This window comes from Lissotriton helveticus, chromosome 7 (genome assembly GCF_964261635.1).
Source record: "Lissotriton helveticus chromosome 7, aLisHel1.1, whole genome shotgun sequence".
Lineage (NCBI taxonomy): Eukaryota > Metazoa > Chordata > Amphibia > Caudata > Salamandridae > Lissotriton > Lissotriton helveticus.
In genome coordinates, this window is record NC_136068.1 from 254,013,003 (window position 1) to 254,038,689 (window position 25,687).

Below are 25,687 nucleotides of genomic sequence, written 5' to 3' on the forward strand. Positions count from 1 at the left end.
TTCACTGCTTGCCCATCAAGTTGGCCATCGTCAGCAAAATGTTGGAGGACGAAGGATGCACCATGGGATCAACTGTGTGATATCATCATGGGTCAAAGAGTCCGTGATGTCACTTCACCTACTCCTGGCATTTTGATTACTCGATGTCCACACATGTAATGTCATCAGGAGCTGAAATGTCCTCAATGTCACTTTTACTACTCATGCTAATTTAGCGACGAAAGGTCTATCCCTTGAGGTCATCCAAAACTTGTTCAGAAGTTTTTATTTTTATACCAAACAGAAAATTACAGATTTGCCTATGGTTCAAAATTTGTGGGAAGCAAGATCATGTGAAGGATCCGTTCAGTCTTTATTTCTCAATCAGTCAGTATGAAGCACCTTCTACCACATGTGTAGGGACAAGCAGGACAGCAAGTATGAAAGGGCACAGGGGGAGCTTTGACATTTTTCAAAATGGAGCCCTTGAAGTTAAGGCATATTTTGAATAACTTTCAATCTGTATTTATGTTTGTGTGTAAGTGGTATTTGTATAGCTTGAAACTAGCTGAGTGGCATTGCTCAGGATCGAAGGCAGAGGTACAACCAAAGAGTAAACATGCAGGGATGGGGGCTCTGAGAGGATGTAGAGAATGTATTTAAGTGTTCTTGAGTGAATGAAAGATGGCTGGGTTGTGTGGGGTTATTCATTTTGTGATTTGTTGATTCTGATTATCTGTGTTGTTGATTATGAATGTTTTTTTTTGTGATGAACCTAATAAATAAAAAATAAAATATCTTTATATATTCTTCCATTATGTGGTTCTGTTGATTATGTGGTCTGGTGATGCATTTTGGTGAGCTCAATTCTGCTAATTATAAATATTGGACTCTTTATGAGCCACTTGTATAAAACAGAGGGGGCAGACATTTCTGTGCTCGGTAGTTTCTCTTCTTACTAAGCAGCCTCCCCAGCTTCACAGGAGGCAGGGAAACCCAGACAGTGGATAGAGGAGAAAGCATCTTACCTGCGTGACTCAGCTTGACATGAAGAGGTGCCAGTCCACAGAACCCAACCTCTCCCAACCCACAACTCCGGACAATGGCGTTGGCAGAGGCGGAGGGCACTGGAATGAGGAAATGACTTCCTATCTGGTACACTCAAAAACACAACACAGAAGCCAGCGTTAGTCATGGCGATGACGAAGTGTTGCCAAGTTTAGCGTTGTTAAGAAACATTATAAAAATATGTACCAGAAAAAAAGTTTGGTAGATGGTCCAAAAAGTGCCACCACCAGAACAAGCTGGTAGCCCCGGGATATTCAGTTAACTAAGACTGGGGGCGAAACGCTTCTTTGTCGCAATAGTGATACATGGAGTTGACATAATATTCCCAGAATCACACAAATTAGCCTAGTTTCATAGACAACAATGTAGCCACCAAATAAGTGTTTTGCGTATAAGAATGCTTTGTTCCAAACCGGTCCACAGTGTTATAGATATAATCTAGGCTTTTTTTAGGGTCTGTTTACTTAATTCGACCCACATTTTAAAAAACAACATGGGTTTTGGCTCCTGAAATCCAGTTACAGGTACAAAATATCCAGTAACAATAAACTGTCCAGTTGCATGAGAGGATTATTACTAAAAATAGAATTTGTTTCCTTATTCGCAGCAGGAATCCAAATGGTGTGCCGAACTCTTGTCAAGGTTACTTTCTCCCTTTTCCTTTCTGCATCTGAACTGTGCATGGAAATTACTACTCTCTAACCAACCTTTAAAAGATGGGACCATATGAAAAAAAAAAGTAAAAATATTTGAAATGCAGAATTGGTGTGTAAAGATGATGGTATAGAGTTCTAGCTTATACATTCTGATAAGAGAAATCATTGTCACAATCGATGTATTCATTGGAATAGCACCAATCGATGTGGGGACCTGTATTTTTTGCTTCCTTTCTGAGTGAAACACTGTTCAAGTGTTGAAAAAGTGTGAGGTAATGGCTGAAAAAAGCAAATATCTACTGAAGGACCCTTGCCACTTTACAAAACTGAAGAACAACAGGCATCTTTTCATGCTGAGGCTGACAAATAGTCGTCAACATGTTTCAGTGCCTATAAGGGTTAAAATCTTACAGTACAGTGACCCAAAGATTGTAAAATATGCAACATTGTTTTACAGGTAAAAATATTCCAAATCCATTTGAAGCTACCCAAGATGTAGGTAAATCCTGATTGTTATGTGTATGTACTGTTCTAAAATAGCCCTATAGCCCGCTTCCGAGGTCTATACTGTTTGTTAAAGGCCCTGAACCCGAGTTATAGGCCTGAGCCGCAGGCAAGGGCCTACAACCAACAAGAGAGAGGGCATTTTTTGATAACCAGTATAACTCGGGGCAGTAGGGCTATAAGGCTGTAGAACATTCGACCCACTAAGGATAACATGTTCTAAATTAAAAAAAGGGGAACATGAAGACAAACATTGGAATGTTGGAGCTCTGGGCTTATACCAGCCATTATAAGCCTGTAGTTATTCCATTGCCTTCAATGGAGCTCTCACATTTCCAATATTCTAATTCATTTTAATGAATTGAGAAGATGTGGAAAGTGATAATTCCAAAGACAGGAAGTCCTGGGACACAGTGATGCTGAAACTTGGGGTGCAGGAGGTAGAAGGTGCTGCAGCACCCCTGATATCAAGGTAGAAATTCAGCAGGATATAACATTTGCTTTTCAAACATTTGCTTTTCAACACATCTATTCACAGTGCTATCTTCGAAAGTTGATTGACAGGTGTAGGTAATCTGTAAACAAAGAATATGTTATCTAACAAACGACTTCTATTTTCTGCGTGAATGTTTGAAAACAAAATGTGACCATTTTGTTCCAATAAACCAAAACAACTCTTTCTGAGCAACAGAAGATTTATTATCAACCACAGCCAAAAAGCCAGAATCGGATCACTCAAATCTTCCACATGCCCAATATCCTGTGGCTTTCCTCAATGATCTTCCAACTTCTACCTTCTTTTCAATATCTGTGTATGCGATAGACACAGATTACCAGGTAAACTCCCCAATGTACGCTGATGAAACTCAAATCTGCATTCGCTTGGAAACGACTCAGAGAACCCAAATAACATTATGGTGTGCTTGGATCATGTCTTTCTATGCATAAGTAGAGTTCCTTCTACAGGTATGGTACCAAAGTCAAAATTGTAGCAGCGAGAGATGCTGATCTGACCCACTTGTCTTAGAGCGGATCTCCAGGCTTTGTATCCAAGACACCACACTAACCAATGGCTTGAACATCCAGCTTCCTCGTCTTCAAACAATCCTCTGTTTTAACAACTAACTGCAGAGTTGAAATGGCAAGAACTCTTGTCCTGGCAGGCTTCGACTACTGCCATATCATCTCCTCAGGCCTCCCGATAAACCTACTACCAGGATCCAAAGATTTTTTAACTGAACAGCCAGAAATGTGCCTTTACCTTTGTAAGTGAGTCCACAATAAATCCATCCTTCAACCACTCCACTGGATCCCAGGGATGGCAGGAATGAAATTAAGGTCCTTTGCACCATCAATAAAACTTTTTGATACGAAGACCATATAAAAGACATTGGCCCCTCACTACGTCCAATCAGAGCTGAGGGAAGGGTCTAACCGTAACCAATGATGATTGAAGAGAATGACACACAGTGACAGATCACCGGTTGTGTAAAGGAACAGACTCTGGAACACATTCATCCCACATCGGGACCAGAACCCAACCACAGTCAATATGGGAAACCTTTGAATAGGAAAGTATTCAAACTGTACTTTTGATTGAACTGTAAAATGAAAAGCGAGTTGTGAGCTATGAAATTGGTCGCCGTTCTCTTTGCCTGATTGGACTTCAACTTCTACTCCTGTTTATTATGGCATTATTTATTTGAGAGTGTTATATGTACTAGCTAGACCCATCAGCTGTGTCCTCTGCTAAGCACTCTGAAGTCAACATCAAATTTAGTGCTTTAAAAAAACTCCTTAAGAAATAGACACAGGCTTCTTAAACCACACAGATGCCCACACCGGTTGCGTCCTCATTATCTTTACACATACAAATATTTTAAAAAGCATGACTATTTTTGAAAGTACAGATAAGGCATGTTACCACTTATTGGCGAGCTACAACAGCAACAACCATTTTAGTAAGGTAAAAAAAATAGTCAAGGTACATATGTATATTTTGTGCAGTGCATAACAGCTCAAAACCAGGCTGATTTTATATTGGACCTTTCTGGCATTTCCTTGTTTCTGATCAATGACAATCACTGATCAATAAATCAGTGTATGTTGTGGCATTACAATTTGTGACATTATAGCAGATCCATTGCCTTCATTTTAGCCATTTGCATAAAATATTATACAATCAATGTTATATTTCAGGATTTTAGCTGTATTTTTGGTATTTTTCCTCCCTTTGAGCTGGTGGGATCTGTGCAGCATGTGCAGGAACCCAGGAACTACCATACTATTTAAGATATTACTTGCTACTCAGCAGGGTTTTCGTATACCCTTCTTATGCTATTATCTGAGTACTATGAAATGTATATAATATGCACATATGACAGTATCTGTCAAAAGCCAACATACTTTAAGATGCTTAAAAATCAAATATTTTCTTTCATTCTGATATTCAGTTAGGGAGAGTTCGGGGAATCATTTTTAAAAGCCCAACTCTGCCTTTGATGATTCTAAGGTGAATACAATGATTACCATTAAGTTTTGTACTAGTAACACATGTTATTTACTGTGCTCAGAATGAGCAAATATGCAGTATTAGGAGTTTTAAAAATACTAGCTAATATTATAAATTGCATAGTTGTGTACTTGTAAGATGGCGATGAGCTTAGGGTCTGGGTTATAGACAGACACATTTGGGCCCTTCATACAGGGGCTGGGAGATTATCAATGCTCTATATACTCTCCTTGGTATAACTAGGCAGTAACATTGACTACGGTACGCTGGTGTAAGACTGTTTCGGTTTCGGTTTGCTGAGGGCCTTGTCAAATGATCAAGACAGTCAACAGTAGCTACAGTGTAAAGGGCGTAGGATAGCTGCAATGTAGGAGAAGGACAAAAAGCAAGCTGACTTGCTCTGAGGCCAACCTCTCAAAATCTTATTGTCACCTGCCTAGCAACATATAAAATAATTGGTGGAAGATCTTGCCACGCAAATGAGTCAGTTCTCTGGAACGCCATCCATGTATATCTTGGAATTAAAAGTGCGTTCCTCATGTTCCGCAAAGCACTAAAGTGCCATCTATTCCAAACATTCTATGCATGATCTACAAGAGTTTTTCAATATCAAACTCACTGCCAATTTCAGTTTGCCCTCTCATCCCTCAATCCGGTAAGTTCCGGTCCTAAATTCAGCCAATGACTCAAAGCAATTTTTACCAATTCTCATCTACTAGGGTTCCCTATCTGTGTGCCCAAACACTTGCTATGAAGTATGGAAAGGCCATCACTTTTGGCTGCACTTGGTCTCTCGGTGCAACTTGTTGACTCGCTTATAAATCCTCCGTCTTCACCCACTAAGGCAAACTGATGCTAATGTCATTGGCATGTAAGTAACTACTAAAGCCAGCAATAAAAAACACATGTAATGTGAGAAGGGAATTATATCACACTAGCACCGAAATTAAACAGGAAAATAGTATGAATAGGAATTGTAATTCTTCATCTATAGTAAACCACCCCACCCAGTCCTGAGGGCATCTATATATTGTCAAAGCAGAGCTTGTGACTGGGCATTTGGAAGAGAGTGTATCTTACTAAGTATCGGAATTATCCAGGTGATCTGTAACAGCTGTGCATTCTAATTAATCTTGAAGTGCATTAATTTTGTTTTGTACCTTTGCCTTAGACTTAGGGGTTTCCACAACGTAGAAACTTGGATTACAGGGGTCTTTCATCAATGTTCGTTCCATTTGATGATTCTTTGGCTGACCAAGTGTACAGTCGTGGAGCACAGTTCTGTATGGGTCATAGGTGGGACTAGGTTTCTATACGTGCACAGAGCCCTTGCCCTAGTATGTATTATGTAAGGTGCAGAGAATCTTTAAATTTGAATCTCTCCTCCTCTCTGAGCTCATGAGCCAGGGTACGCCTGACACAGTGTATCCGAAGGCTCTTGCAGACTATTGCTTCTAAAATTAGTGCTTTTGCAGCCCTTTAGTGAGTTTTTTCAGAGGACCATTGTAGAATAAGTTTCAATTAACAAGGAGCAAAATCACCAAGCCTCTGAGCAATGCGGCATGGCCATTCCTTTGGAGGTGAGGGAGAAGTTTCAGGAGCAAGGAGAGTTGCAATAAAAAAAAAATCATGGCATACAATTCCTTCAGTTTAGACGGGCTATCAAGACCTTTTTATTTGTTTAGCTCATCTGTTGTGTCTCTTCTCCTTTCTGCCCGCTTTTAATGCTGTGTTGTGTTTACCTTCTCAAAGCGCCAGGACGCCCCTTTGCTGGGGCAGCTGTGCGCGGTACAAATAAAAATAACATAACATAACATAACATAACATGACGATTGAAAAACAGTTTCCAAGATGGCTTCTTAGGGCAGAACCCTTTTCAATCTAGTTTGCTAACAATCCTTATATCTATACGTTTATATGCTTCATATTCTATTTCGCCATTTAGCTGAACTGGTACATGATTTGGAGCAAGACACGTTTGTGGAGAAAAGGGGTTCCACAGATATATATATGAATACAGGATGACATTTCATTGATTGGATCAATTTAGTCCTAAAGTAACTGGATTCACAATCTGTTCAAGACGAAATTGATCAATATATTTTGATTGCAGCCTAAATGTTTTTTTCATTTGTAAATTGTTAATGAAGAACCATACATGTTTACCCGCAGTCTATTTAGGTGCTGTCTTACAACTAGCTTTAGCTTTTCTACGGCATCCTGTGCTGATATTTGAACTCTCTTCATTTCGGTTAAATGTTGTTGTATCAAAGGAATTGATGTACATTAGGATATGTGTAATGCTATACTGTGGGATGATATCAATATATAGAAAAGAAGGGTGCCATGACAGAAGCAAGTGGTTCATTATTGTTGCATGTTAATTCCACAATCCAGAATGTCTTACTCCAATTGTCTTATTGTTGCAAATCTGGACAATCAAAACAAAACGTTTTCTTTATACATTTTCTGGGTATTGTGCATTATTTGTTTAGGCAGACCCATGACTATGTTATCGACCATGCAAAAAAAGAGCAACATGACATATAAAATGGTGGGGAAGCTGGTAGGAGAACTGCTCCACAAGAACTAAAACTACTGGATGATCTAAAGGATAGGAAGGGAAGTAGTAAACCACAGTATGTAAGAACTTCTGACTTTCAGTCATTCCAACTTCTTGGTTAAAAACTGTGTGGAGTAAACCATTGAGTAAATTCCTTTCAATTATTGACAACAGGAACCTATGTTCTCCCACAAAGACGGCCATCCATTTAACAAGGAGCTAAGGATTTTGCAAATATAGGACAGAATGGAGATTATCTAGAATAACTTCATGTGAGATTCTAAGATTATAATTTGGTGATACCTGAGACTATTGATGCCTCTAAACTCTAAAGATTGCGGCCCTCATTACAAGTGGCATATAATTCTGACTCTGGCGCAAACAGGTAGATGCAGCTAAATCAGGATTACAACTTGTCTGCAAATTAGGTGTTTTTCCATGCATAAATGTTGCCAGAAAAAAAAATGAAAATGTGCATGCAAAAACTGCAATTTGAGTTTATGTATATCAGTTTTGTAGCAAAACAAATAAACAGAATTAGAAAACACTGCAACATTCAGAGTCTTGCAGCTAGCAATTGGGAAAACATGCAGTATTATGATGTTATACCCCATTCCAATCTTCAGAACTCAAAATGGGGTGGGTTATGCCTACCGGTAAAAAACATAACCCACAATGTAAGCATTTCCTTGGTGCCCATACATGTACATAGGCACACACACGTGCCTGCATTCTCTCACTGGCAGTCTGTATTTGTAATGTTCTGTTCCTGTATTCCCCCAGGCAGTTTACTTCATCTGCCCATAAAGCCTCAGCTTCATTGGTTTTCTATGAAAAGCAGGCAAATAATAAAAAGGCAAGTAACACAAACAGCTGTTTCTCTTCTCTCACTGGCATGACAAAAGGTTGCAGAGTCAGACATCCAACTGTTTGAGGAATGCTTGAAATTCCTCTGGATGGACTAAGTGAAAGGCTCATGCTGAACTAAGGTTTATATTTCATCTAGAGAATATGTTAGCAGAGAAACTACCAGGCAGTGAACGACCTTTTCAGCCCCGATTCGCAACTTGTCATACAGAATTATTTGAGGATGACAGTGACAACCGTCCAAAAAATTAAAGGGTCAATACCGATTTCTGATATTATTAAATTGTTTTATTTTGAGCACTTTCTCCCGAAACCCTTTTTTTAGTGTTAGAGAACTAGCAATCTGTTTTTATTTTTCCTCGTACATGATTTTTTAAACAATCTGGTGGCAACCACTACCATCTGTCTTTCTCTTCTTTTAGTACATTGTCATTTTTAGGTCTGGCTTTTGAGACAGCTATAGCAGTCTCGCCATACTATTGTTTTTCCAGAAAAGCCATGCACGATATATATATAGGGGCAGATTTATGATGACTGGCGCATCCCCAGGGATGCGCCACTCATCCTGCGCCGCTGCTCCGCCACCCATGGTGCGCCGCATTTATAATGCGGCGCACCATGGGGCAAAAACGGCACAGATGCGTGACGCATCTGTGCCGTAAAGGTGGCGCTTTGCTGGAGCTGCGTCGCAAGCGCGACGCAGCTCCAGGAAGGCTCGGGGGTGCCCCATGTCCACAATGCTGCGTCAAGACCTACGCCTGCTTCAAGCAGGCGCAGGGTTTTGACGCAGCATTGTCCTGAAAGTGACTGAGTGAAATCTCATAGATTTCACTCAGCCACTTTTAGGAGGCGTTCCTGCGCAGGAACGCCTCCTTATGGCGCAGGGCTTTACAACGTGACGCATCTCCTAGATGCGTCACGTTGTAAATAGGGCGCATTGTTTGCGCCGCCGTTGCGTCAAATAAAGTGACGCACCGGCGGTGCAAGGCCTTCATAAATCTGCCCCTCATAGTTTTACCTACAATGTTATAAATGTCAACACTCTTATTAATTTCTAGACGGTTAGTTGTTGCTAAATCAGGTATTTTACATTGATTTGTTTTAAGAGACATAACTGCTAGAAAAGCCTAGTATGTTGTTTATGTCCATACACAGCCCTTACATGTGATGTTAATTGACCTATCACTGGCACTTTATAAGGGCCAACCATGCACTAGAACATTGTCATGTGAACAAGGCTCTTGGAGCCGAAAAGTCATGAGACTACCCTGCACTAGAAAATAAACAACAAACTCACTTAATTGGTCCGTGTCCGTGTACTTTGTATCCTGGCTGGTGTGATTCCAGAGCGTGAGACAAGGGACGGAGTGTTGGATATATATATATGCCCTTGTGGTTTGCAGTACGTGGGGAGTACTCGACTTCCCGCCCATAGACGTATTTTACAGCATCTACGGGCTATTACGGGGAAGGATCAGTCATACCCAGTTGCGAGACATTTTGAGAGCTGTCACAAAAGCGACCCAAGCTTGCTTCGATACTATTTAATAGACTCCATCTTACCACTGAAAAGGGGAGGAGACAGAGACGGTAAACTCCGTCTTCTAGAAACACGTTACATCTTAGAACTTAATAGTAAGCAGCCTGGGGGACCTAATATCAGTGAGGACTTGTACACATGCCTTTAAACCATTAGAATTGTTCATAAATTTTGATAGTAAATAACTGAATACATCTATATATAGAGTAAATAAGAAATAGATGAACAACATAACATAGAAATGATGCCTTTATGGCCAAATTAAACAGATTGGGCAGCTTGTCGCAACAGATTTTAACATGCATATTTGCTTACATTATGTAATGTTTATCACTTGCACTTTGAATTTGATAAAAACCTTTGGTTTTTCCCATATTGAGGCATTTGGGCTGAGTGTTACCTTAACTATATTGGTAGGCAGATATTTAACTTCTGGATAACCCACTGGGGTGTCAATGAAGTCCTGATTTTTAACGGGCAATTTTTGGGAATTACGCAGGCAACAATATAATTGTTAGAAACGTACATGCAGTTGGGAATTATAATTCTTTTTATGTGTAAATATACGAATTGTTGTTGTTTCAATGACATTTTATTATATTTTTTCATAATGAAAGTATTTAAACATTGAAGCAATATGAAATATTTATATTTCTCTTCTTTTCCCCTACATGTCAATATAATATTTTGTTGGAATCAAAATGTCGAATTCCCAGTACGTAAAGGAGACTATGTCCTATATTACTAAAACAAATGCCCGTTTAAACTCTGTGATTTGAAATTGTATCAGTCTGCCATTGGTCACCTGCACTATAAATGCCGTTTTCTATCTCCTTGACATGACATGTGATCAAGCCTCGGCTGAGGTGAAACGCGTCATGGCGACTTGTGGGCTTTTATTTATGCACAAATAAATGCACTGAAAAAGATCAGCACGGAGTTGGTGGTTCCATTCTAATTTTCGTCTGTCTCTGGCTTGCCTGGGCTTTTCGGAACTTTTTGAAATATATATATATATATATATATATATATATATATATATATATATATATATATATATATATATATATATATATATATATATATATATATATATTCTCACAAAGTTTCCCTCCGGACTGAGACCGCACTCCGACAACAGGTAGGTTCAACCTTTTAATCCACAGTATGCAGCTTCCAATCCCCTTGTACTGTCCTCGGCCTGATGCGTTTCAAAGCGTTTAGCTTCTCTTCAGAGGCCCGTGTTCACAGTCCTTTAATTGCCAAACCACCATCCCCTGCGTAATTTCAACTTCCTTGGCTTCCGGTGTGCCTTCCTAATGGATCCCTCTTTCTACAATGTACGCTGGGATCTGTAGTTTCTTGGCCTTTTATTTATACCCTCCAGTGGGTTTGACTGTTAGCACGCACTTCAGGACTCAATAAATCACCCTCCATTAGGCTTCGGGATGAGACGCTGCAAGCTGATAATTATGGCCCGCTGTGCCTTTCAGAACATGAATACTTCACTTCTGCAGGATCGCTGTTTTTGCGTTGGTGCGTCGTCTCACGCGGCTAGGGACTGCCGCCACATATTCTCACAAAGTTTCCCTCCGGACTGAGACCACACTCCGACAACAGGTAGGTTCAACCTTTTAATCCACAGTATGCAGCTTCCAATCCCCTTGTACTGTCCTCGGCCTGACGCGTTTCAAAGCGTTTAGCTTCTCTTCAGAGGCCCGTGTTCACAGTCCTTTAATTGCCAAACCACCATCCCCTGTAGAAAGAGGGATCCATTAGGAAGGCACACCGGAAGCCAAGGAAGCTGAAATTACGCAGGGGATGGTGGTTTGGCAATTAAAGGACTGTGAACACGGGCCTCTGAAGAGAAGCTAAACGCTTTGAAACGCGTCAGGCCGAGGACAGTACAAGGGGATTGGAAGCTGCATACTGTGGATTAAAAGGTTGAACCTACCTGTTGTCGAGGTGCGGTCTCAGTCCGGAGGGAAACTTTGTGAGTATATATATATATATATATATATATATATATATATATATATATATATATATATATATACATATATGTTTCGTACAGCAGACTATATCTATTGCTTCTGCTCACCACAGCCTACAGCATGGGGCAGTGGTCCAGCCTACTTTATCCATTGGCTCTATTCACTTTGAGTGACGGCACAAAATCTGTGCACATTGTTCCTTTCCACCTAAAAAATCTTCCTGTCTGTCTGTTTCAAAATGACTTTTTTATTTATTTAGTTATTTGTCTTAACTTTCTTCGAGTAACTGTTATTTATTTGGTCTGCATTTCGATTGCCCAGTGCGATGGAGATTTATTTTTAATCACGTTTTTAAAGTTACTATTAGAAAGTTGCTAAGTAATATTGTAACATAGAAGCTGCCTTTAATTTCAGAGCTTGGTTAGGTCTTTAATTGGTCTTGTCTCCTTCACAAATAGTGCTAATAATATGTGTGGCACAACTGAAAGCCTTGCTGTTTAAAAATATCACTATTAAAACAGCATGCCCCGGAGAGCGCGCGACGCGGCAGCTAAGATGGCCGCTCCTTCGTGAGCTCCGCAACCTCGGCGGCGCTTCAAATACGGAGGACTCGCTTTTGGGCGGCGTTACCTTCAAACGTCGGTGGATTCAGACGCCGGAAATCCCCCAGAGACCCAGGGTATGCTTGCTGCTCTCTGCGCTTATTTTTTCACGGAATAACATGTGAAAAAAGGATTTCTCCGATAATGGGCGCCATTTTGTTTTTCTATTTTTATTTCTGCAATCTTGGCGGCATTTCACTTATGGAGGACTCGCTTTAGAACGGCTTTTCCTTCAGGCAATGGTGGTCTCAGATGTCCGAAATACCTTTGTGAGCCTGCTGTTCTCTGTGCTTACTTTTACGCAGAATAACATGTGAAGAAGTGATTTCTCCGACAATGGCCGCCATTTTGTCTTTCTGTCCTTATTTTCACTCGTTATTTTTTTTTAAAGAATCAAGTGACTTTCCACTTCCATTCTCACTGCTATGGACTTTGTGCCCTCCTTGCTTCTCTTCGCTGCGCCTATGTCTCTGCAAGTCCTGTTTTTTGATTCCAGCGGCTTATGAACTGCTCATACTTGTTTTGCCTTAACCTCTTGTGGTGCTCTCTGTTAGCAGACTTACGGAATAGTATTTGACTCTGCCATTTTCACGGGCTCGTGGGAGCTGCTGCTCGCTTTACATGTTCATTGCTTTTTTGGCTGTTTTTCAACTTTTTGAGGTGGCTTTCTTGGATCCTTCTGTCATTGGTGCATTTGCGTGAGGTGCTCGCTCATTTCTCTGCATTGAGCCCCCTGCTTCACCCACAATGGAGCCTACGCAGAATTCTAAGGCTTCTTTTGCGGCCCCTGCAGCGCGCAAGGACTCTACCTCTTCTGGTAAGCGCTTAAAAAAGACCTTCCTTCACCTTCCAAGTCTCCACCTCCTGTAACGCTTGAGGACATTATGGAGGAGCTTCGCCTTATTCGCCCCTTCATGGCGGATACCACCACAACTCTGCAGAGACTTGACGAAAAATGGTTTACCTTAGACAAAAGGGTAACTGATGTTGAACAACAGATTAGTGATGTTCGGGATGTTGCCGCCAAGGTTGTCAGTCTCACCAAAGAAGTTGAAATGCTTAAAAAAACCTCTGAGGACTTGGAGAATCGTAATAGGCGAATTAATCTGCGCATTTATGGTATTCCAGAAAATTCGGAGGGGTCTGATATCATCCACTTCTTGAAGTCTCAAGTCCTGCCTATCACTGGTATCCCAAAACATTTGGACGTTAACATTCAGAGGGCGCACCGCCTTGGCCCTAAAACTTCTTCTGCCTCCTCAAAACCCAGGGGTATCATTGCATATTTTCTCCTCTACTCAGATCTAATGACCATTCTTCATTCTGCTAAGCAGCATAAGCAGTTACTATGGTCTGGTCACAAGTTATATTTCACTCAAGATGTATCGAAGCTGACTGCTGCTCGTCGTAAAGAATTTTTGGACTTAAGACCCACGCTTCGCGCCATGAATGCTAGATATGGGCTCATACATCCGTGTTTCTTCAAGGTCACGTATAAAGAAAAGTTGTTCAGCTTCGACGATCCAGCAGATCTTCGCAAGTTCATTAATACTCATAAGGAAGACACTATGGAACACAGTGGCTCTTAATGTTTAACTGTTTCTATTCTGTTGTCCTATGAATTTTTTGCTGCACCTTTTCTTGTTATAACATGCTGTTGTTCTCTTCCTTCATTTTTTAGATATATCTTCCAAGTGTTTGATCCCACCTCTCCTTCGTTGTGTTGTCCCATTGTGTGATTTTTCTGTCACATCCTAGTACGCCGTCTTTCCTCATGGTTGTCTGGTAAGTCTCCTTCATTTGCATTATATTGTCGGGCTTAGTCTCATCTTATTCGTCTTTTTTTCTTTTACTCCTATGTTCCTTTTATATGTGACTCTGCTTTCGACTTTCCTTTTTGTTGTGCAGCCGTCTTTCCCTGTTGCTCCCGCTCTCACTTCATTGTCTGTTTTGCTCTTCTTGTGTATGGCTAGAACCCTTTGGTTTTTCGCCATCCTGTTTTTCTCGTCTTACCTCATGGGAGTCTCTGTCTCCTTGACTACGGCAATGTCCTGCTCCTAGGTCTAAGTAAAAAAGGCCTGCACCAACTGCAGTGCGTACAAAACGCGGCTGCTCGTCTGGTACTCAACCTGCCTCGCAGAGCATCTGGGAAGAATGCCCTAGCGAAGCTTCACTGGCTACCGGTCAAGGAACGCATCCAATTTAAAGCTTTATGCTTTACGCATCGCATCGCCCAGGGCAAAGGCCCACGCTACCTGCAAAAGCTCCTCACCATTCACCGCCCCACCCGGAACTTGAGGTTGTCCGGAGCGATGCTGTTTAATATCCCCCGCTTTCGCAGAGCCAGGATGGGAGGTTGTTCTTTCAGGAACCTGGCTCCTAGGCACTGGAATGAATTACCGCTTGACCTCCGTATGGAACCTTCAGAAACCAGATTCCGTGCCAAACTCAAAACCCACCTGTTTCCAGCCATCTAATTTCCCCTTTTCTCGGATATTGACTTCGTTCGCTCTCAACGTCCTGCCTCCCGAGATTTAGCTTCTATCTAGCGCGGGGACACACTATCTCTAGTGCAGCCAGGCGCTTTAGAAATGGCTTTATTATTATTATTATTGTTATTATTATTCTCCCTTTCCTTTTTCTTTCTCTTTATCTTTAACCTTCTTTCACATCCTTTTCTCTCACTTAGCCTTTTTGGTACCCTCTTACTGCTCACTTTTTTTCTGATTCTTCTGGTGCGTTTATCGTTGGAGTGTTATCTCCCTCTCTTTTTCACCTTTGCTCACTTTGGCTTTTCATGTATTTTTTTTTCCTGCTCTTTTTCCCTTTCTTCCCTATTTTCCATCAATTTTCTTTCACACTTCTCTTTACTCTTTCTATCTCGTTCTGGATGAAAGGTCTTAGAATAATATCCTGGAATGTTAAAGGACTTCGCAATCCGATCAAAAAACAACGTGTCCTCTCTCACCTAGCGAGACTGAAATGCCAGATTGCTCTTTTGCAAGAAACGCATTTAACTTTGCAAGATTTATCCTCATTGCGCAAACAATGGGTAGGAACAGCTTTCAGTTCCCCAGCTGTTCATCACAAAAATGGTGTTATTCTCTTGTTTCATAAATCGTTAAATGTTCAAGTGTTGCATGAATCACAGGATTCTGATGGTAGATGGTTGTTTTTGGAATGTATTATTAACAATGTTAAACTTTCCTTTTGCAATGTTTATGGTCCGACTGGAGTGGACAATGTATTTTGGAATGACTTTTCCTCCCTCCTTTCCTCACACGCCTCTGAGGACCTCATTTTGGGGGAGACTGTAATCAGCTCATGCATCCTTTTTTAGATAGGAAATCGAAAACTAGGTACATTCCCACTAAAATGCAAAAGTCTTTCCGTAAGGCAATTTCCTCCAAAGGCGTTATTGACTCCTGGAGAGTATCCCACCCCGACTCTCTTGAGTTCTCCTTTTTCTCCCCGGTTCATGCCTCACATTCATGTATTGACTACATATTTCTCACCCAACATGCTTTTCAGTTCATGACTAATTCAGAAATTGGTTCTATCCTTATTTCCGATCATGCCCCTATTATCCTGGATATGGATTATCCCTCTCCTATCTCCACTTCCAAACACTGGCGCTTCAATAATTCTCTCCTTTTAGACCCTTTATTTGTAGAGCATTTGTCTTCGTTCATGACGGAATTTTTCCACACTAACCTTCACTCCGTTTCTGAATTTCACTTCGTGTGGGACGCCTTTAAGGCCACTACTAGAGGTTGTATTATTAATTTTGTGTCTCGTAAGAAGAAGAAAGCCATAGCCCAATCCACCCACAATCTTAAACAAATTAAGCATTTGGAGCACTTATATTTTACTACTAATTCCCCTGATACGCTGTCTTCTCTTATTCAAGCCAAAATGCAGTTTAATAAACACTCATGGGACTCAGCATCTAATAATCTTCTTAAATTTAATGCAAAAATGTATGGCGGCCGCAATAAGGCGGGGAAAGCGCTTGCCAACTATCTTAAAATTAAAAAGCAAAAGACCAACATTATTTCTATCACGGATTCTCAAGGTGTCTCTCATTCTTCGGATGCCAAAATTCTTGATTGTTTTGTCGATTACTATTCTAATCTGTACACTCCAGAATCCAATCCATCTTCAGCACAGATTGACTCCTTCTTCCAATCTATCCCTAAATCCCCTTCAGATGCTGTTGATCTCTCCTCTTTAGATGCCCCTATATCCGATACTGAAATACTTAATGCCATTACTCTTTTACCCAAGGATAAAACGCCCGGCCCAGACGGTTTTACAGTACGCTTTTATTTGCATTTTAAATCTATTTTAATACCACACCTACTCTCCTTAATTAATTCTTTTCTTGTTAAAGGCGAATCACAAGGCTCATTTACTCAGGCAATGCTCTGTCTCCTTCCCAAAAAAGACAAAGACCCCACCTTATGTAAAAACTACCGGCCTATCTCCCTTATAAATACTGATTGCAAAATGTATGCAAAAGTCTTAGCTTTGCGGATTAATCAAATCATTCCTGATCTCACCAATATCTATCAGTCTGGCTTTGTTAAGGGACGCTCCATTACGGATAATTCAAGAACTCTTCTTAATATTATTAATCTTGCTTCTAAAATGAAATCCCCTATTGCGGCTATTACATTAGATGCCGAGAAGGCCTTTGATCGTGTTAACTGGGACTTTATGTTTGGGGCTTTAAGATGGCATGGATTTAGTCCTCCTATTATTCGCTATATTCACTTACTTTACTCTGCCCCCTCTACTTCTATTTGGGTCAATGGCGCTCAGTCTAATTACTTTTCTCTTCATAGAGGCACTCAGCAAGGTTGCCCCCTCTCACCCCTTTTATTTGTGCTTGCTTTAGAACCGTTTTTAGAAACAATTCGTCGCTCCTCTTCCTATACTGGCTTTCTTTATAAGAATGTTGAGATCAAATATACAGCCTATGCAGATGACATCATGCTCTATGTCTCCAAACCATCCACTTCTTTACCCGCTCTTTTTTCCTTGTTACAGGCCTATTCTTTAGTCTCAGGATATAAATTGAACATTGATAAATCCGAAGTTTTACCTCTTAATAAATGTTGTCTCTCTCATCTCTTTCATGGTTCTGGTTTTGAATGGAACCATACTCATATCAAATGTCTTGGTATTTTTTATGCCAACACCATCAGAGAAACTATCAAAATTAATCATAAAGATGTTCTTAAAAAACTCACTTCCCTTATAAATGGTTGGTCTCCCCTCTTCTTGTCCTGGTGGGGTAGACTTGCAACGGTCAAAATGATGTTACTTCCCATTGTTAATTTTTGTCTTTCAATGCTCCCTATTTCCCTCCCACTTTATTTTTTTAAATCCATAAACAGTTTGCTAACCAAATTCTTATGGAATAATCGTAAAGCTCGTTTATCTCTTTCTCGCCTACAACAACCCAAACACTTGGGCGGAGTAAACTTTCCCAATATTTCTCGTTTTCATTCCGCTTTCACTCTTAAACAGATATGATCTTTTCTGGATGATTCTGCTTCTCCCCCCATAACTGCTTGGAGCTCTTTAGAACTTGAGCAAATTGCCCCCTTTTCCTTCCTTAATGCTACCCATCTCACTCACCCGCCGGCACGTTTTCTTGCCCCTACTCTCAAACACTCTAAGACACTATCCTTATCTCTTTTCCGCTCTTTTCTATCGCAAGCTGAATTACACTCCCTTACTCCCTATAACAAATCCCTTAAACTTACTAACAAAGCGCTTTTTTGGAAGGAATAGATTGATAAAGGCATTATGACTTACACTCAAATACTCAAAGAGAATGCACTTCTCAATTTTTCTCAGATTTGTGACACTTTCCATATTTCCAATGCACACTCCCCTCAATATCATGCTTTCAAACATCTTCTTACTGATTTCATTTCACAACAGTCCTCATTACCCATATCTCCCCCAACTTCTCTCTCTTTGCCAAATGTTTCACTTCCCCTTAAAGCAGCTGTAATTTATAAGACACTTTTTTTCTCCAATGTTGCTAGAACTAAAACTAAACTTGAATTACTCTGGGAACGGGACCTAGCTCAGGAATTTTCCTTTCAGACATGGGATGCTATTTGGTCTAAAATACATACTGTTTCCCGTTCAGCTAGTACTACACAGACATGTTACTTTTTTTTATAACAGACTTTTTTTTACACCTTCAAATTACTCGAGTCTCAAAACTGTTGGTCTTGTTCTCATGACACTGCTGATCTCATGCACATGTTTTTTTATTGTCCCCTTGTTAACTCTTTCTGGTTGAAAATTTGGTCGCAATTGAACAAAATTTTGAACACTACTTTTCCTTTTGAAATTGTACATATTTTCTTAGGTGGCTCTTCACCTATTTGGGATGTTCATTGTAATTTTCGTAAATTTATAGACTTTGCTATGGCAATTTCCTTCCAGGTCATCACCACCAACTGGAAAGACACTTCCAAACTATCTTACAATGCCTGGTGGAACTTGCTTTGCCATCATCATAGACTCGATCGTGCCTTTGCCACCACGACCACTTTACTAATCAAAAGGGATCTAATATGGCTGCCGTTAACCGATTTTCTTTCTAGATCTGTTTGAAGTTTTGCTACCATATGATGCACCCTACTCTTTTGTTTCATCTTCCTAATGTTGTTCTTATTGTATTTTTATCCAAATTTATGAGCTATTTTGTTAGGCTATTCCCATCCTCTTTTCTCTTTTTCTTTTTCCTCCTTCTTCCTTTTCTTCTTTTTTCTCTCTTTTTCCCCTTCTTTTCTTTTCTTTCTTCCTTAAAACAAAAATCTTTAAAAGCTTTTTCCCTTAGTAATGTTTATGGGTCCCCTTCGGGGTAATTCTCTTTAATGTTATATTATGTTAATCTCATTTAAATCCTACTAATTATTTTTTTCTTCTGTACTGTTGTTTACATTGCATATTTCCTTCAATAAAGCTTTTTAAACTTAAAAAAACAGCATGCCCCTTAATGTTTTTCGAATTTCAAATTTGTATTTAAAGCATATGGTGGCCATATTTAGTGGGCACATTATTATTTTTTTTTTCATCGCCTGTGCTTGCCAAAACATAAATGCAATTAATCATTGCACCAGCTTGTCAAAGCGAGACATTTTGACATTGCCAGTGCTGGTTTTGTTTGAGATTTCAATTCAAACTAAAATTTTCCTAGTTCTTCTGCTATATTTCTCCAGAAGAAACAATAGTTTGCATTTCTTCCACTGGTACATTTTCAACATTAGATTTTAAACTTGTAATAAAAAAGTGTAATATAGAGAGATTTTTAGATAGTATTTAATGTTATATTTTTTGTTGCACGTGATTCTTCATATAATCCTAAATTCAGTGTTCTTTTCAAACAAGATACCCTCGCAGTATATACATAAAATGTAGAGTTGGGGATAATATTTGCTTATGCTTGATTCCTGTTCCATGAGGCCAGCAAGCAGCAGGTGTTGCACCATTTGAAACAAAGCATCCAATGAGAAGCAAATGTTTGCTCTTCCAGCCAAAGTAAGTGCTACACTTGGCGAGAAGAGTTGGATTCACTATTAACAATCCCCACCAACATAGGTCATTGAAGGCATAGTGCAAAAACGTCTAAACAAGCATCTGCAATGCAGTAGGTCTCGCATTTATGCAAGTTGAGCTATTGTCATTTGACAATGCCTTTTATTTATGCTTTGGTTTTTAAAACACAAATAAAAGGCATTGTCATTTAAAAATACCAATAGCCTAAACTCTGCCAAATGCGAGACCTATTGCATTGCAAATGCTTAAAGGCATCGCTGAGTTGCTCCCTTCAGTCTCCCATGGCCCCTCAAAAGCTGCTCGTTTGCTACGAGTTAAATAAACACGCCTGTGGTCACAACCTCACCCAAAAGACCCTCCTGCAGTAAGAGAAACTCATTAAAGAAAATAGTGCATACAAAGTCAAGAAGACCTACCATGTAACAACCGAACTAAGAGGGCCAGTCCTCATGGGAGATTACAAATTAAGACAATGGCGGTGCTAAGGAGCGACTAACAAGCCCAATAACGAATCAGAAGCCAGCATTTACGAAGGACAATGACACAAGTCAATGACAAAATATGGGCGGAGAGTCAGCCGGCTTCAAGTACATACTCCAATACAGTATTCGCTTTCCAGGCTCGACCTAAAAAGAGCTAAGTGGAAAGCAGATTTGCTTTTTTATCAGCAGGCTTGTATAGTATTGCCCGGAATCTACCAGAAAACTCATTTATCAGATGCATTATATTTGTCTTGTCACTTTTGCTTGGTTCAGAGGTAGAGGACAAATGTCAAGCTTTGTCTTCTAACAAATTGCTACTTATGTTTTAACATGGGGAGTGGTGTTTACAAACTCTTCTCACTTTGCAGTCAGAGAAAGAAAAGTAAAGTGAATCAAAACATAATCTTGCTGAGGTACAGGGAGTGTGAAAGGAAAGGCTGTAGGATGTCATTGTTTGTAACACAACAACAAAATGTAAATGCCTGTAAATGAACTGCATGCATTCAGCAGTTAGGAAATAAAAAATGAAGCACATGTTTTTGTAATTCTGAATTGAGATGGAAACAAAGATTTTATTAGGATCAAAACAAATCAAGACACTTATTTATTTATTTATATTTATTTATTTTTACTTGACTTGGTGATGCACAAATGATAAATATCCACTGAAACCCGATTACCACACATTATCATATATGTGCCACATATTTTTATCAATAAAACTGGATGTCTGTGCTATTTCAATGGAAAGTGTGCTCTCTGTAAATGAAGGGAGCTACCACAAGGTGTTTTAGATACATTAAAAATTCTTCTGCCTCATGCCCATTAAAGCTAGATGGGTCACAAAAGTTTCTCATTTTAAATATTGGGTTGTTCTAAAAGGTTTGAGAAGCACTGCATTAGATAGTAAATGCTACCTCTGAGCAGCCAGGTGCACACCCCTTATTGATTGAACCACTCTGAGCACGGTTCCTTCGTCGCATAAAAATACTGTCCACCCCGGATTGTGATATTATTCTCCCTATGAGCAGTAAATGTGGGTGGACGGGGAAAATACTCTTGCAGTCCTAGTGGTAGAAGAGACAGAGCAGCCTCTTCTACCCCCTCCTATATCAATGATGTGACTATGTGACAAGGGTTACTGGGTGATCCCACACCACCTGTGGAAGCCCCTGGATACCCTCTTGTGTGATTAGTGCGCTGAACCAATCAATATAACATAACAATGAGGTGACCTTCTGCAGACCCAGGATTGGCATCATAATAGGAGCACATCAACACCAACCACCAACCCTCATATAGTGGCAGCTTTAGAAGTTGGTGAACTTAATTATTTATTTTTTGCGGTGTAGATAGCACAAACTCGACCCAAAGTTATTGGAGTGCTTTATATGAGCACCAGTTATGTACACAAAGTCACATTTATTTTTTTACGCACAGGGAGAAAAGTGATATGCCCAAAATCACAGGATTTTGAACTGATGCCAAGACTCAACCTTGGTTCCCCAGCTCCAGACTCAGTAACTCTGGCCGCAACGCCACATCCTCACCCTTACCACAGTTGCTGGCCATGAGTGTGCCAATCACACTCAAGGATATGCTGCCTGCAAAGCCTTTGAGTACACTGCCATTTTGTTGTTACTTTGTCAAAGACCACAGTTGTGGCACATCACAGTATCAGCAGGTAGCTTGTCTCTCTAACTTCACAGACACAAAAAATATATGCTCAAGACAGACCTGCTGCAAAATGGGATGGGCACCAGTAACTGATATGACCAAGAGCAAAGAGATTCATTTATCATATACCTGGTGTCAATTATCCATTGAGCATTCCAAAATGCAGCTTCTATGGACATCAAATATGAAACAGTCAAACAGTGGAAAGTGGAAAAACAACAATAACAAAGTGCCGTGCCCTCAGGGTCTATTGACACAAGACAACCACATGTGTGCGAGGTCACATTGCCATATTCAACACAGTATTTAATGTATACAGAAGTGTTTACGGACAATGACCCCCTATATTAATGCACTGTGAGGCATGAATTTGTAGCACATGGCAAAAGTGTATTTTTTTTGGTATAGTTACAGTGGTCATTCAACAAAGGCCGGCAATTTACATGTACATGTACGAAAGATTATCACAGCACATGAACGGCCACATCACCCCACAAAACACAAAGCTCACTTCTATGTAGCCATATGGCATGAGTATCACTTGAAGTGAGTCTTAAGGAAAAATAGAAAAATGTTATGTATTCTAGGTTGTGTGGTGCTGTACACAAGAAGAGTGACCCTCCAAGGTGTTGCCAAAACATAAAAAGCACAAAGCTTAGCCTGAGATAGTCACACAACTTTTGTGCTCCATAATGTTCGTGTGTGTTCCTAAAGCCACAGCAATTTATAAGCACATATCCCAAAACACATTACACAAATAAAAGCTTAGTTCACACTTTTGGGAATGTAGTCATGTCCATACACAAGTGTGCAGTAGGGTGCACCATTCCACAATGCATGTACCTTGTGATGAAAGGATCTTTCACATTATTCATCTGCCACACAACTAAGTCCCTTGCAATCCAAAGGTACTCACAGTAGAGTTCTCACAGGACCAGCCAGTACCAGCCAGAAAAAAGGTGGCAGGCTGCTCAAGTCCACCAATAATATCTTCGGTTTACACATGCCGGAGAAGATGCAGCAATTTGTCATGTATAGATTGTATTTTATTTAGGGGTCCCAGTTTTATGGTATTAATATTTTTGTCATATCCGTCTGTATTTATCCATATTTATTTTTTGCTAATTTTACCTGTATATATCCACATTTATTTTAGGTCTTGTGAAGAAATTTAGCTGAAATGTGTATATTTCTGCATTTATTTAACCAGTTAATGTGCATTCGGCCCCCAGCGCCTGACAGGTTTCAATGATATATACACACTCAGTTGGTAAAATATGCACTTGTAAGAAAATATGTGAATTTTAGTATCAAGGTTGTGCAAATCTACTGCTGTTTAAGGCTCTTCACTTAAATCCCTATATTTTTTCAATCCCCTTGCTTGTCAATCCGCACAGCTATTGGCCGGGCAGTCATGATTGACAGCATTTGGAATCACTCAAAAACAACCCATATTTCTGTTCTTATCCAGATTTCAAAATAAATCCAGACAGGAAAACAAATGGCTTTATGTCTGTATTAATCAGTAAAAATTAGTTAAATCTAAACAAATGAAGACTTAATTGTATTATATTTTTTTATAGATAGTGATTCATACATCTTTCAGAGCTCCAAGGCCCTTTCTATGGTGTCAGGTACAAGATTCCCCAATTATTTGTGCATGGTCAGTATAGTGTGCTTTTATAGTGTGGCCTGTGTGTGCCGCTCCTGCTTCGGTGGAAGTAGAGAGTGTGGGCAAGGAAGAGAGAGGCAGAGCGCAGTTGTCTGACGGGTTGGTGGAAGTTCACCCTGTGGTAACGGTAGGTCGGTCCTTTGTTGTGCAGGGCCTTGTAGGCGTAGGTTAGCATTTCGAGCTGGCTCCTTTTGTGGACGGGGAGCAAGTGAAGTGTTCCGAGGTGAGGGTTGATGTGGGCCCTCTTCGGGAGGTCGAGGACGAGCCTTGCTGCTGTGTTCTGAATAGGCTGAAGTCAATTTATCAGCTATAAGGTAATACCCATGTATAGGTGGGTGCCGTAGTCCATGCAACTTGTGATGAGGACCTAGGTGACAGTGCACCTGGTACTAATTGGGAGCCACTTGAAGATTTTCCGGAGCATGTGGGAGTGAGGAAGCAGGCTGAGTATACTCTGTTTATGTGTTTTTTCAAGGTGTGCTTGCCGTCAAGTATGATACTGAGGTTAATTGCATGTTCCGTGCGCGTGGAGCCCAGTTCTGCTGGCCACCAGGAGTCGTCCCAACGGGATGTGTTTCTCCTGAAGATGAGCACCTCTGTTTTGTCAGTATTGAGTTTGAGGCAGTTATTTTGCATCCATCTGGCTACACTGGTCAGACATGTGGAAGATGGCTTTGGGATTTGTGGGGTCCGAGGATAGGGAGAGGGTGAGCCGAGTGTTGTCGGTGTGATATGATGTTCATTCCATAGGATCAGACCAGAGTTGTCAAAGAGGCAACATATGTTTTGAACAGGGTGGGTCTGAGTGAGGAGCCTTGGGGAACACCGCAGATTATGTTTTTTGAGCCTGAGGTGTAGGGTGAAGGCAGACGCTTTGTGTTCTTCTGGAGATGAAGGAAGTGACCCATTTGAGGGCATTACCTTAGGTCTCCATCTCGTGGAGTCCTTGTTGAAGGGTGTGGCGAGACACGCTGTCAAAGGCTACTGAGAGGTCGAGGAGGTTCAGGCCAGCAGTTTCTCCCTGGTCTCGGAGAGATATGATGTTATCGGTGGCTGAAATTAGAGCGGTTTCGGTGCTGTGATTTGACCAGAAACCAAATTGAGATGGATTCAGGAGGCCGTTGTTTCCTAGGTGGCTAGTGAGGTGGTGGTTGATTGCTTTTACCAGTAATTTTGCAAGGAAAGGGAGCAGGGTTATGGGCCAGTGGTTCATGAACTCTTCTGGGTTTGCAGTCATTTTTTTTGAGGAGTGGTTTGACGTCTGCGCGTTTCCATCCCTCTAGGAAGGAGGCAGAGGTGATCAGATGAGTTGAGGATTTAGGTGAGTTCCTTGCTGATGGTGCTGCTCCCATGTTGAACATGTGGTGTGGGCATGGGTCCCTGGTTGCTCCTGAGTGGATAGAGCTTATGATTGTGGTGGTAGTTTGCGCTGTGAGTTGGTCTCACATAGTAATTCTTGCATTTGAGTATGATTTGGTGATGTTGAAGAGGCTGTGGATGCTGGTGATGGGTGGTTGGATGTCAAAGTGTTCGTAGATGGTGGAGATTTTGCTGTGGAAGAAGTCTGCATGTGTCGCAGAGTTCCTGGGAGAGGGTGATGGCGTTCTTTGTTGCTGAGAGGTTGGAAAACTCTTTGATGATGCTGAAGAGTTCCTTGCTGTGGATAGAGCTGGATTCAAGGCTGGTGGTAAGTGAGTTGGTGGTATGTTTTGAGAGCCAGTTTGAAGTTGGCTTGGGTGTTAGGCACTTTGCTGGGACACCATATAATTTAATAAGTCTAATGCTGGCTGTGAACACAGGGTTCAGTGTGTGCCCGAAGATGTGCGTGGGGTCTGATACAAGTTGGGTGAGGCCGAGGTTGTTTGTGCTTTCGCTTAGGTTGGCGTTGTTGGGGTCATTGATGTGGAAGTTGAGGTCCCCGAGGAAGTTCTTGGAGCTGATGGTCAAGGGGACAATGAAGTTGCAGATTGCCTCACAGAAGGCG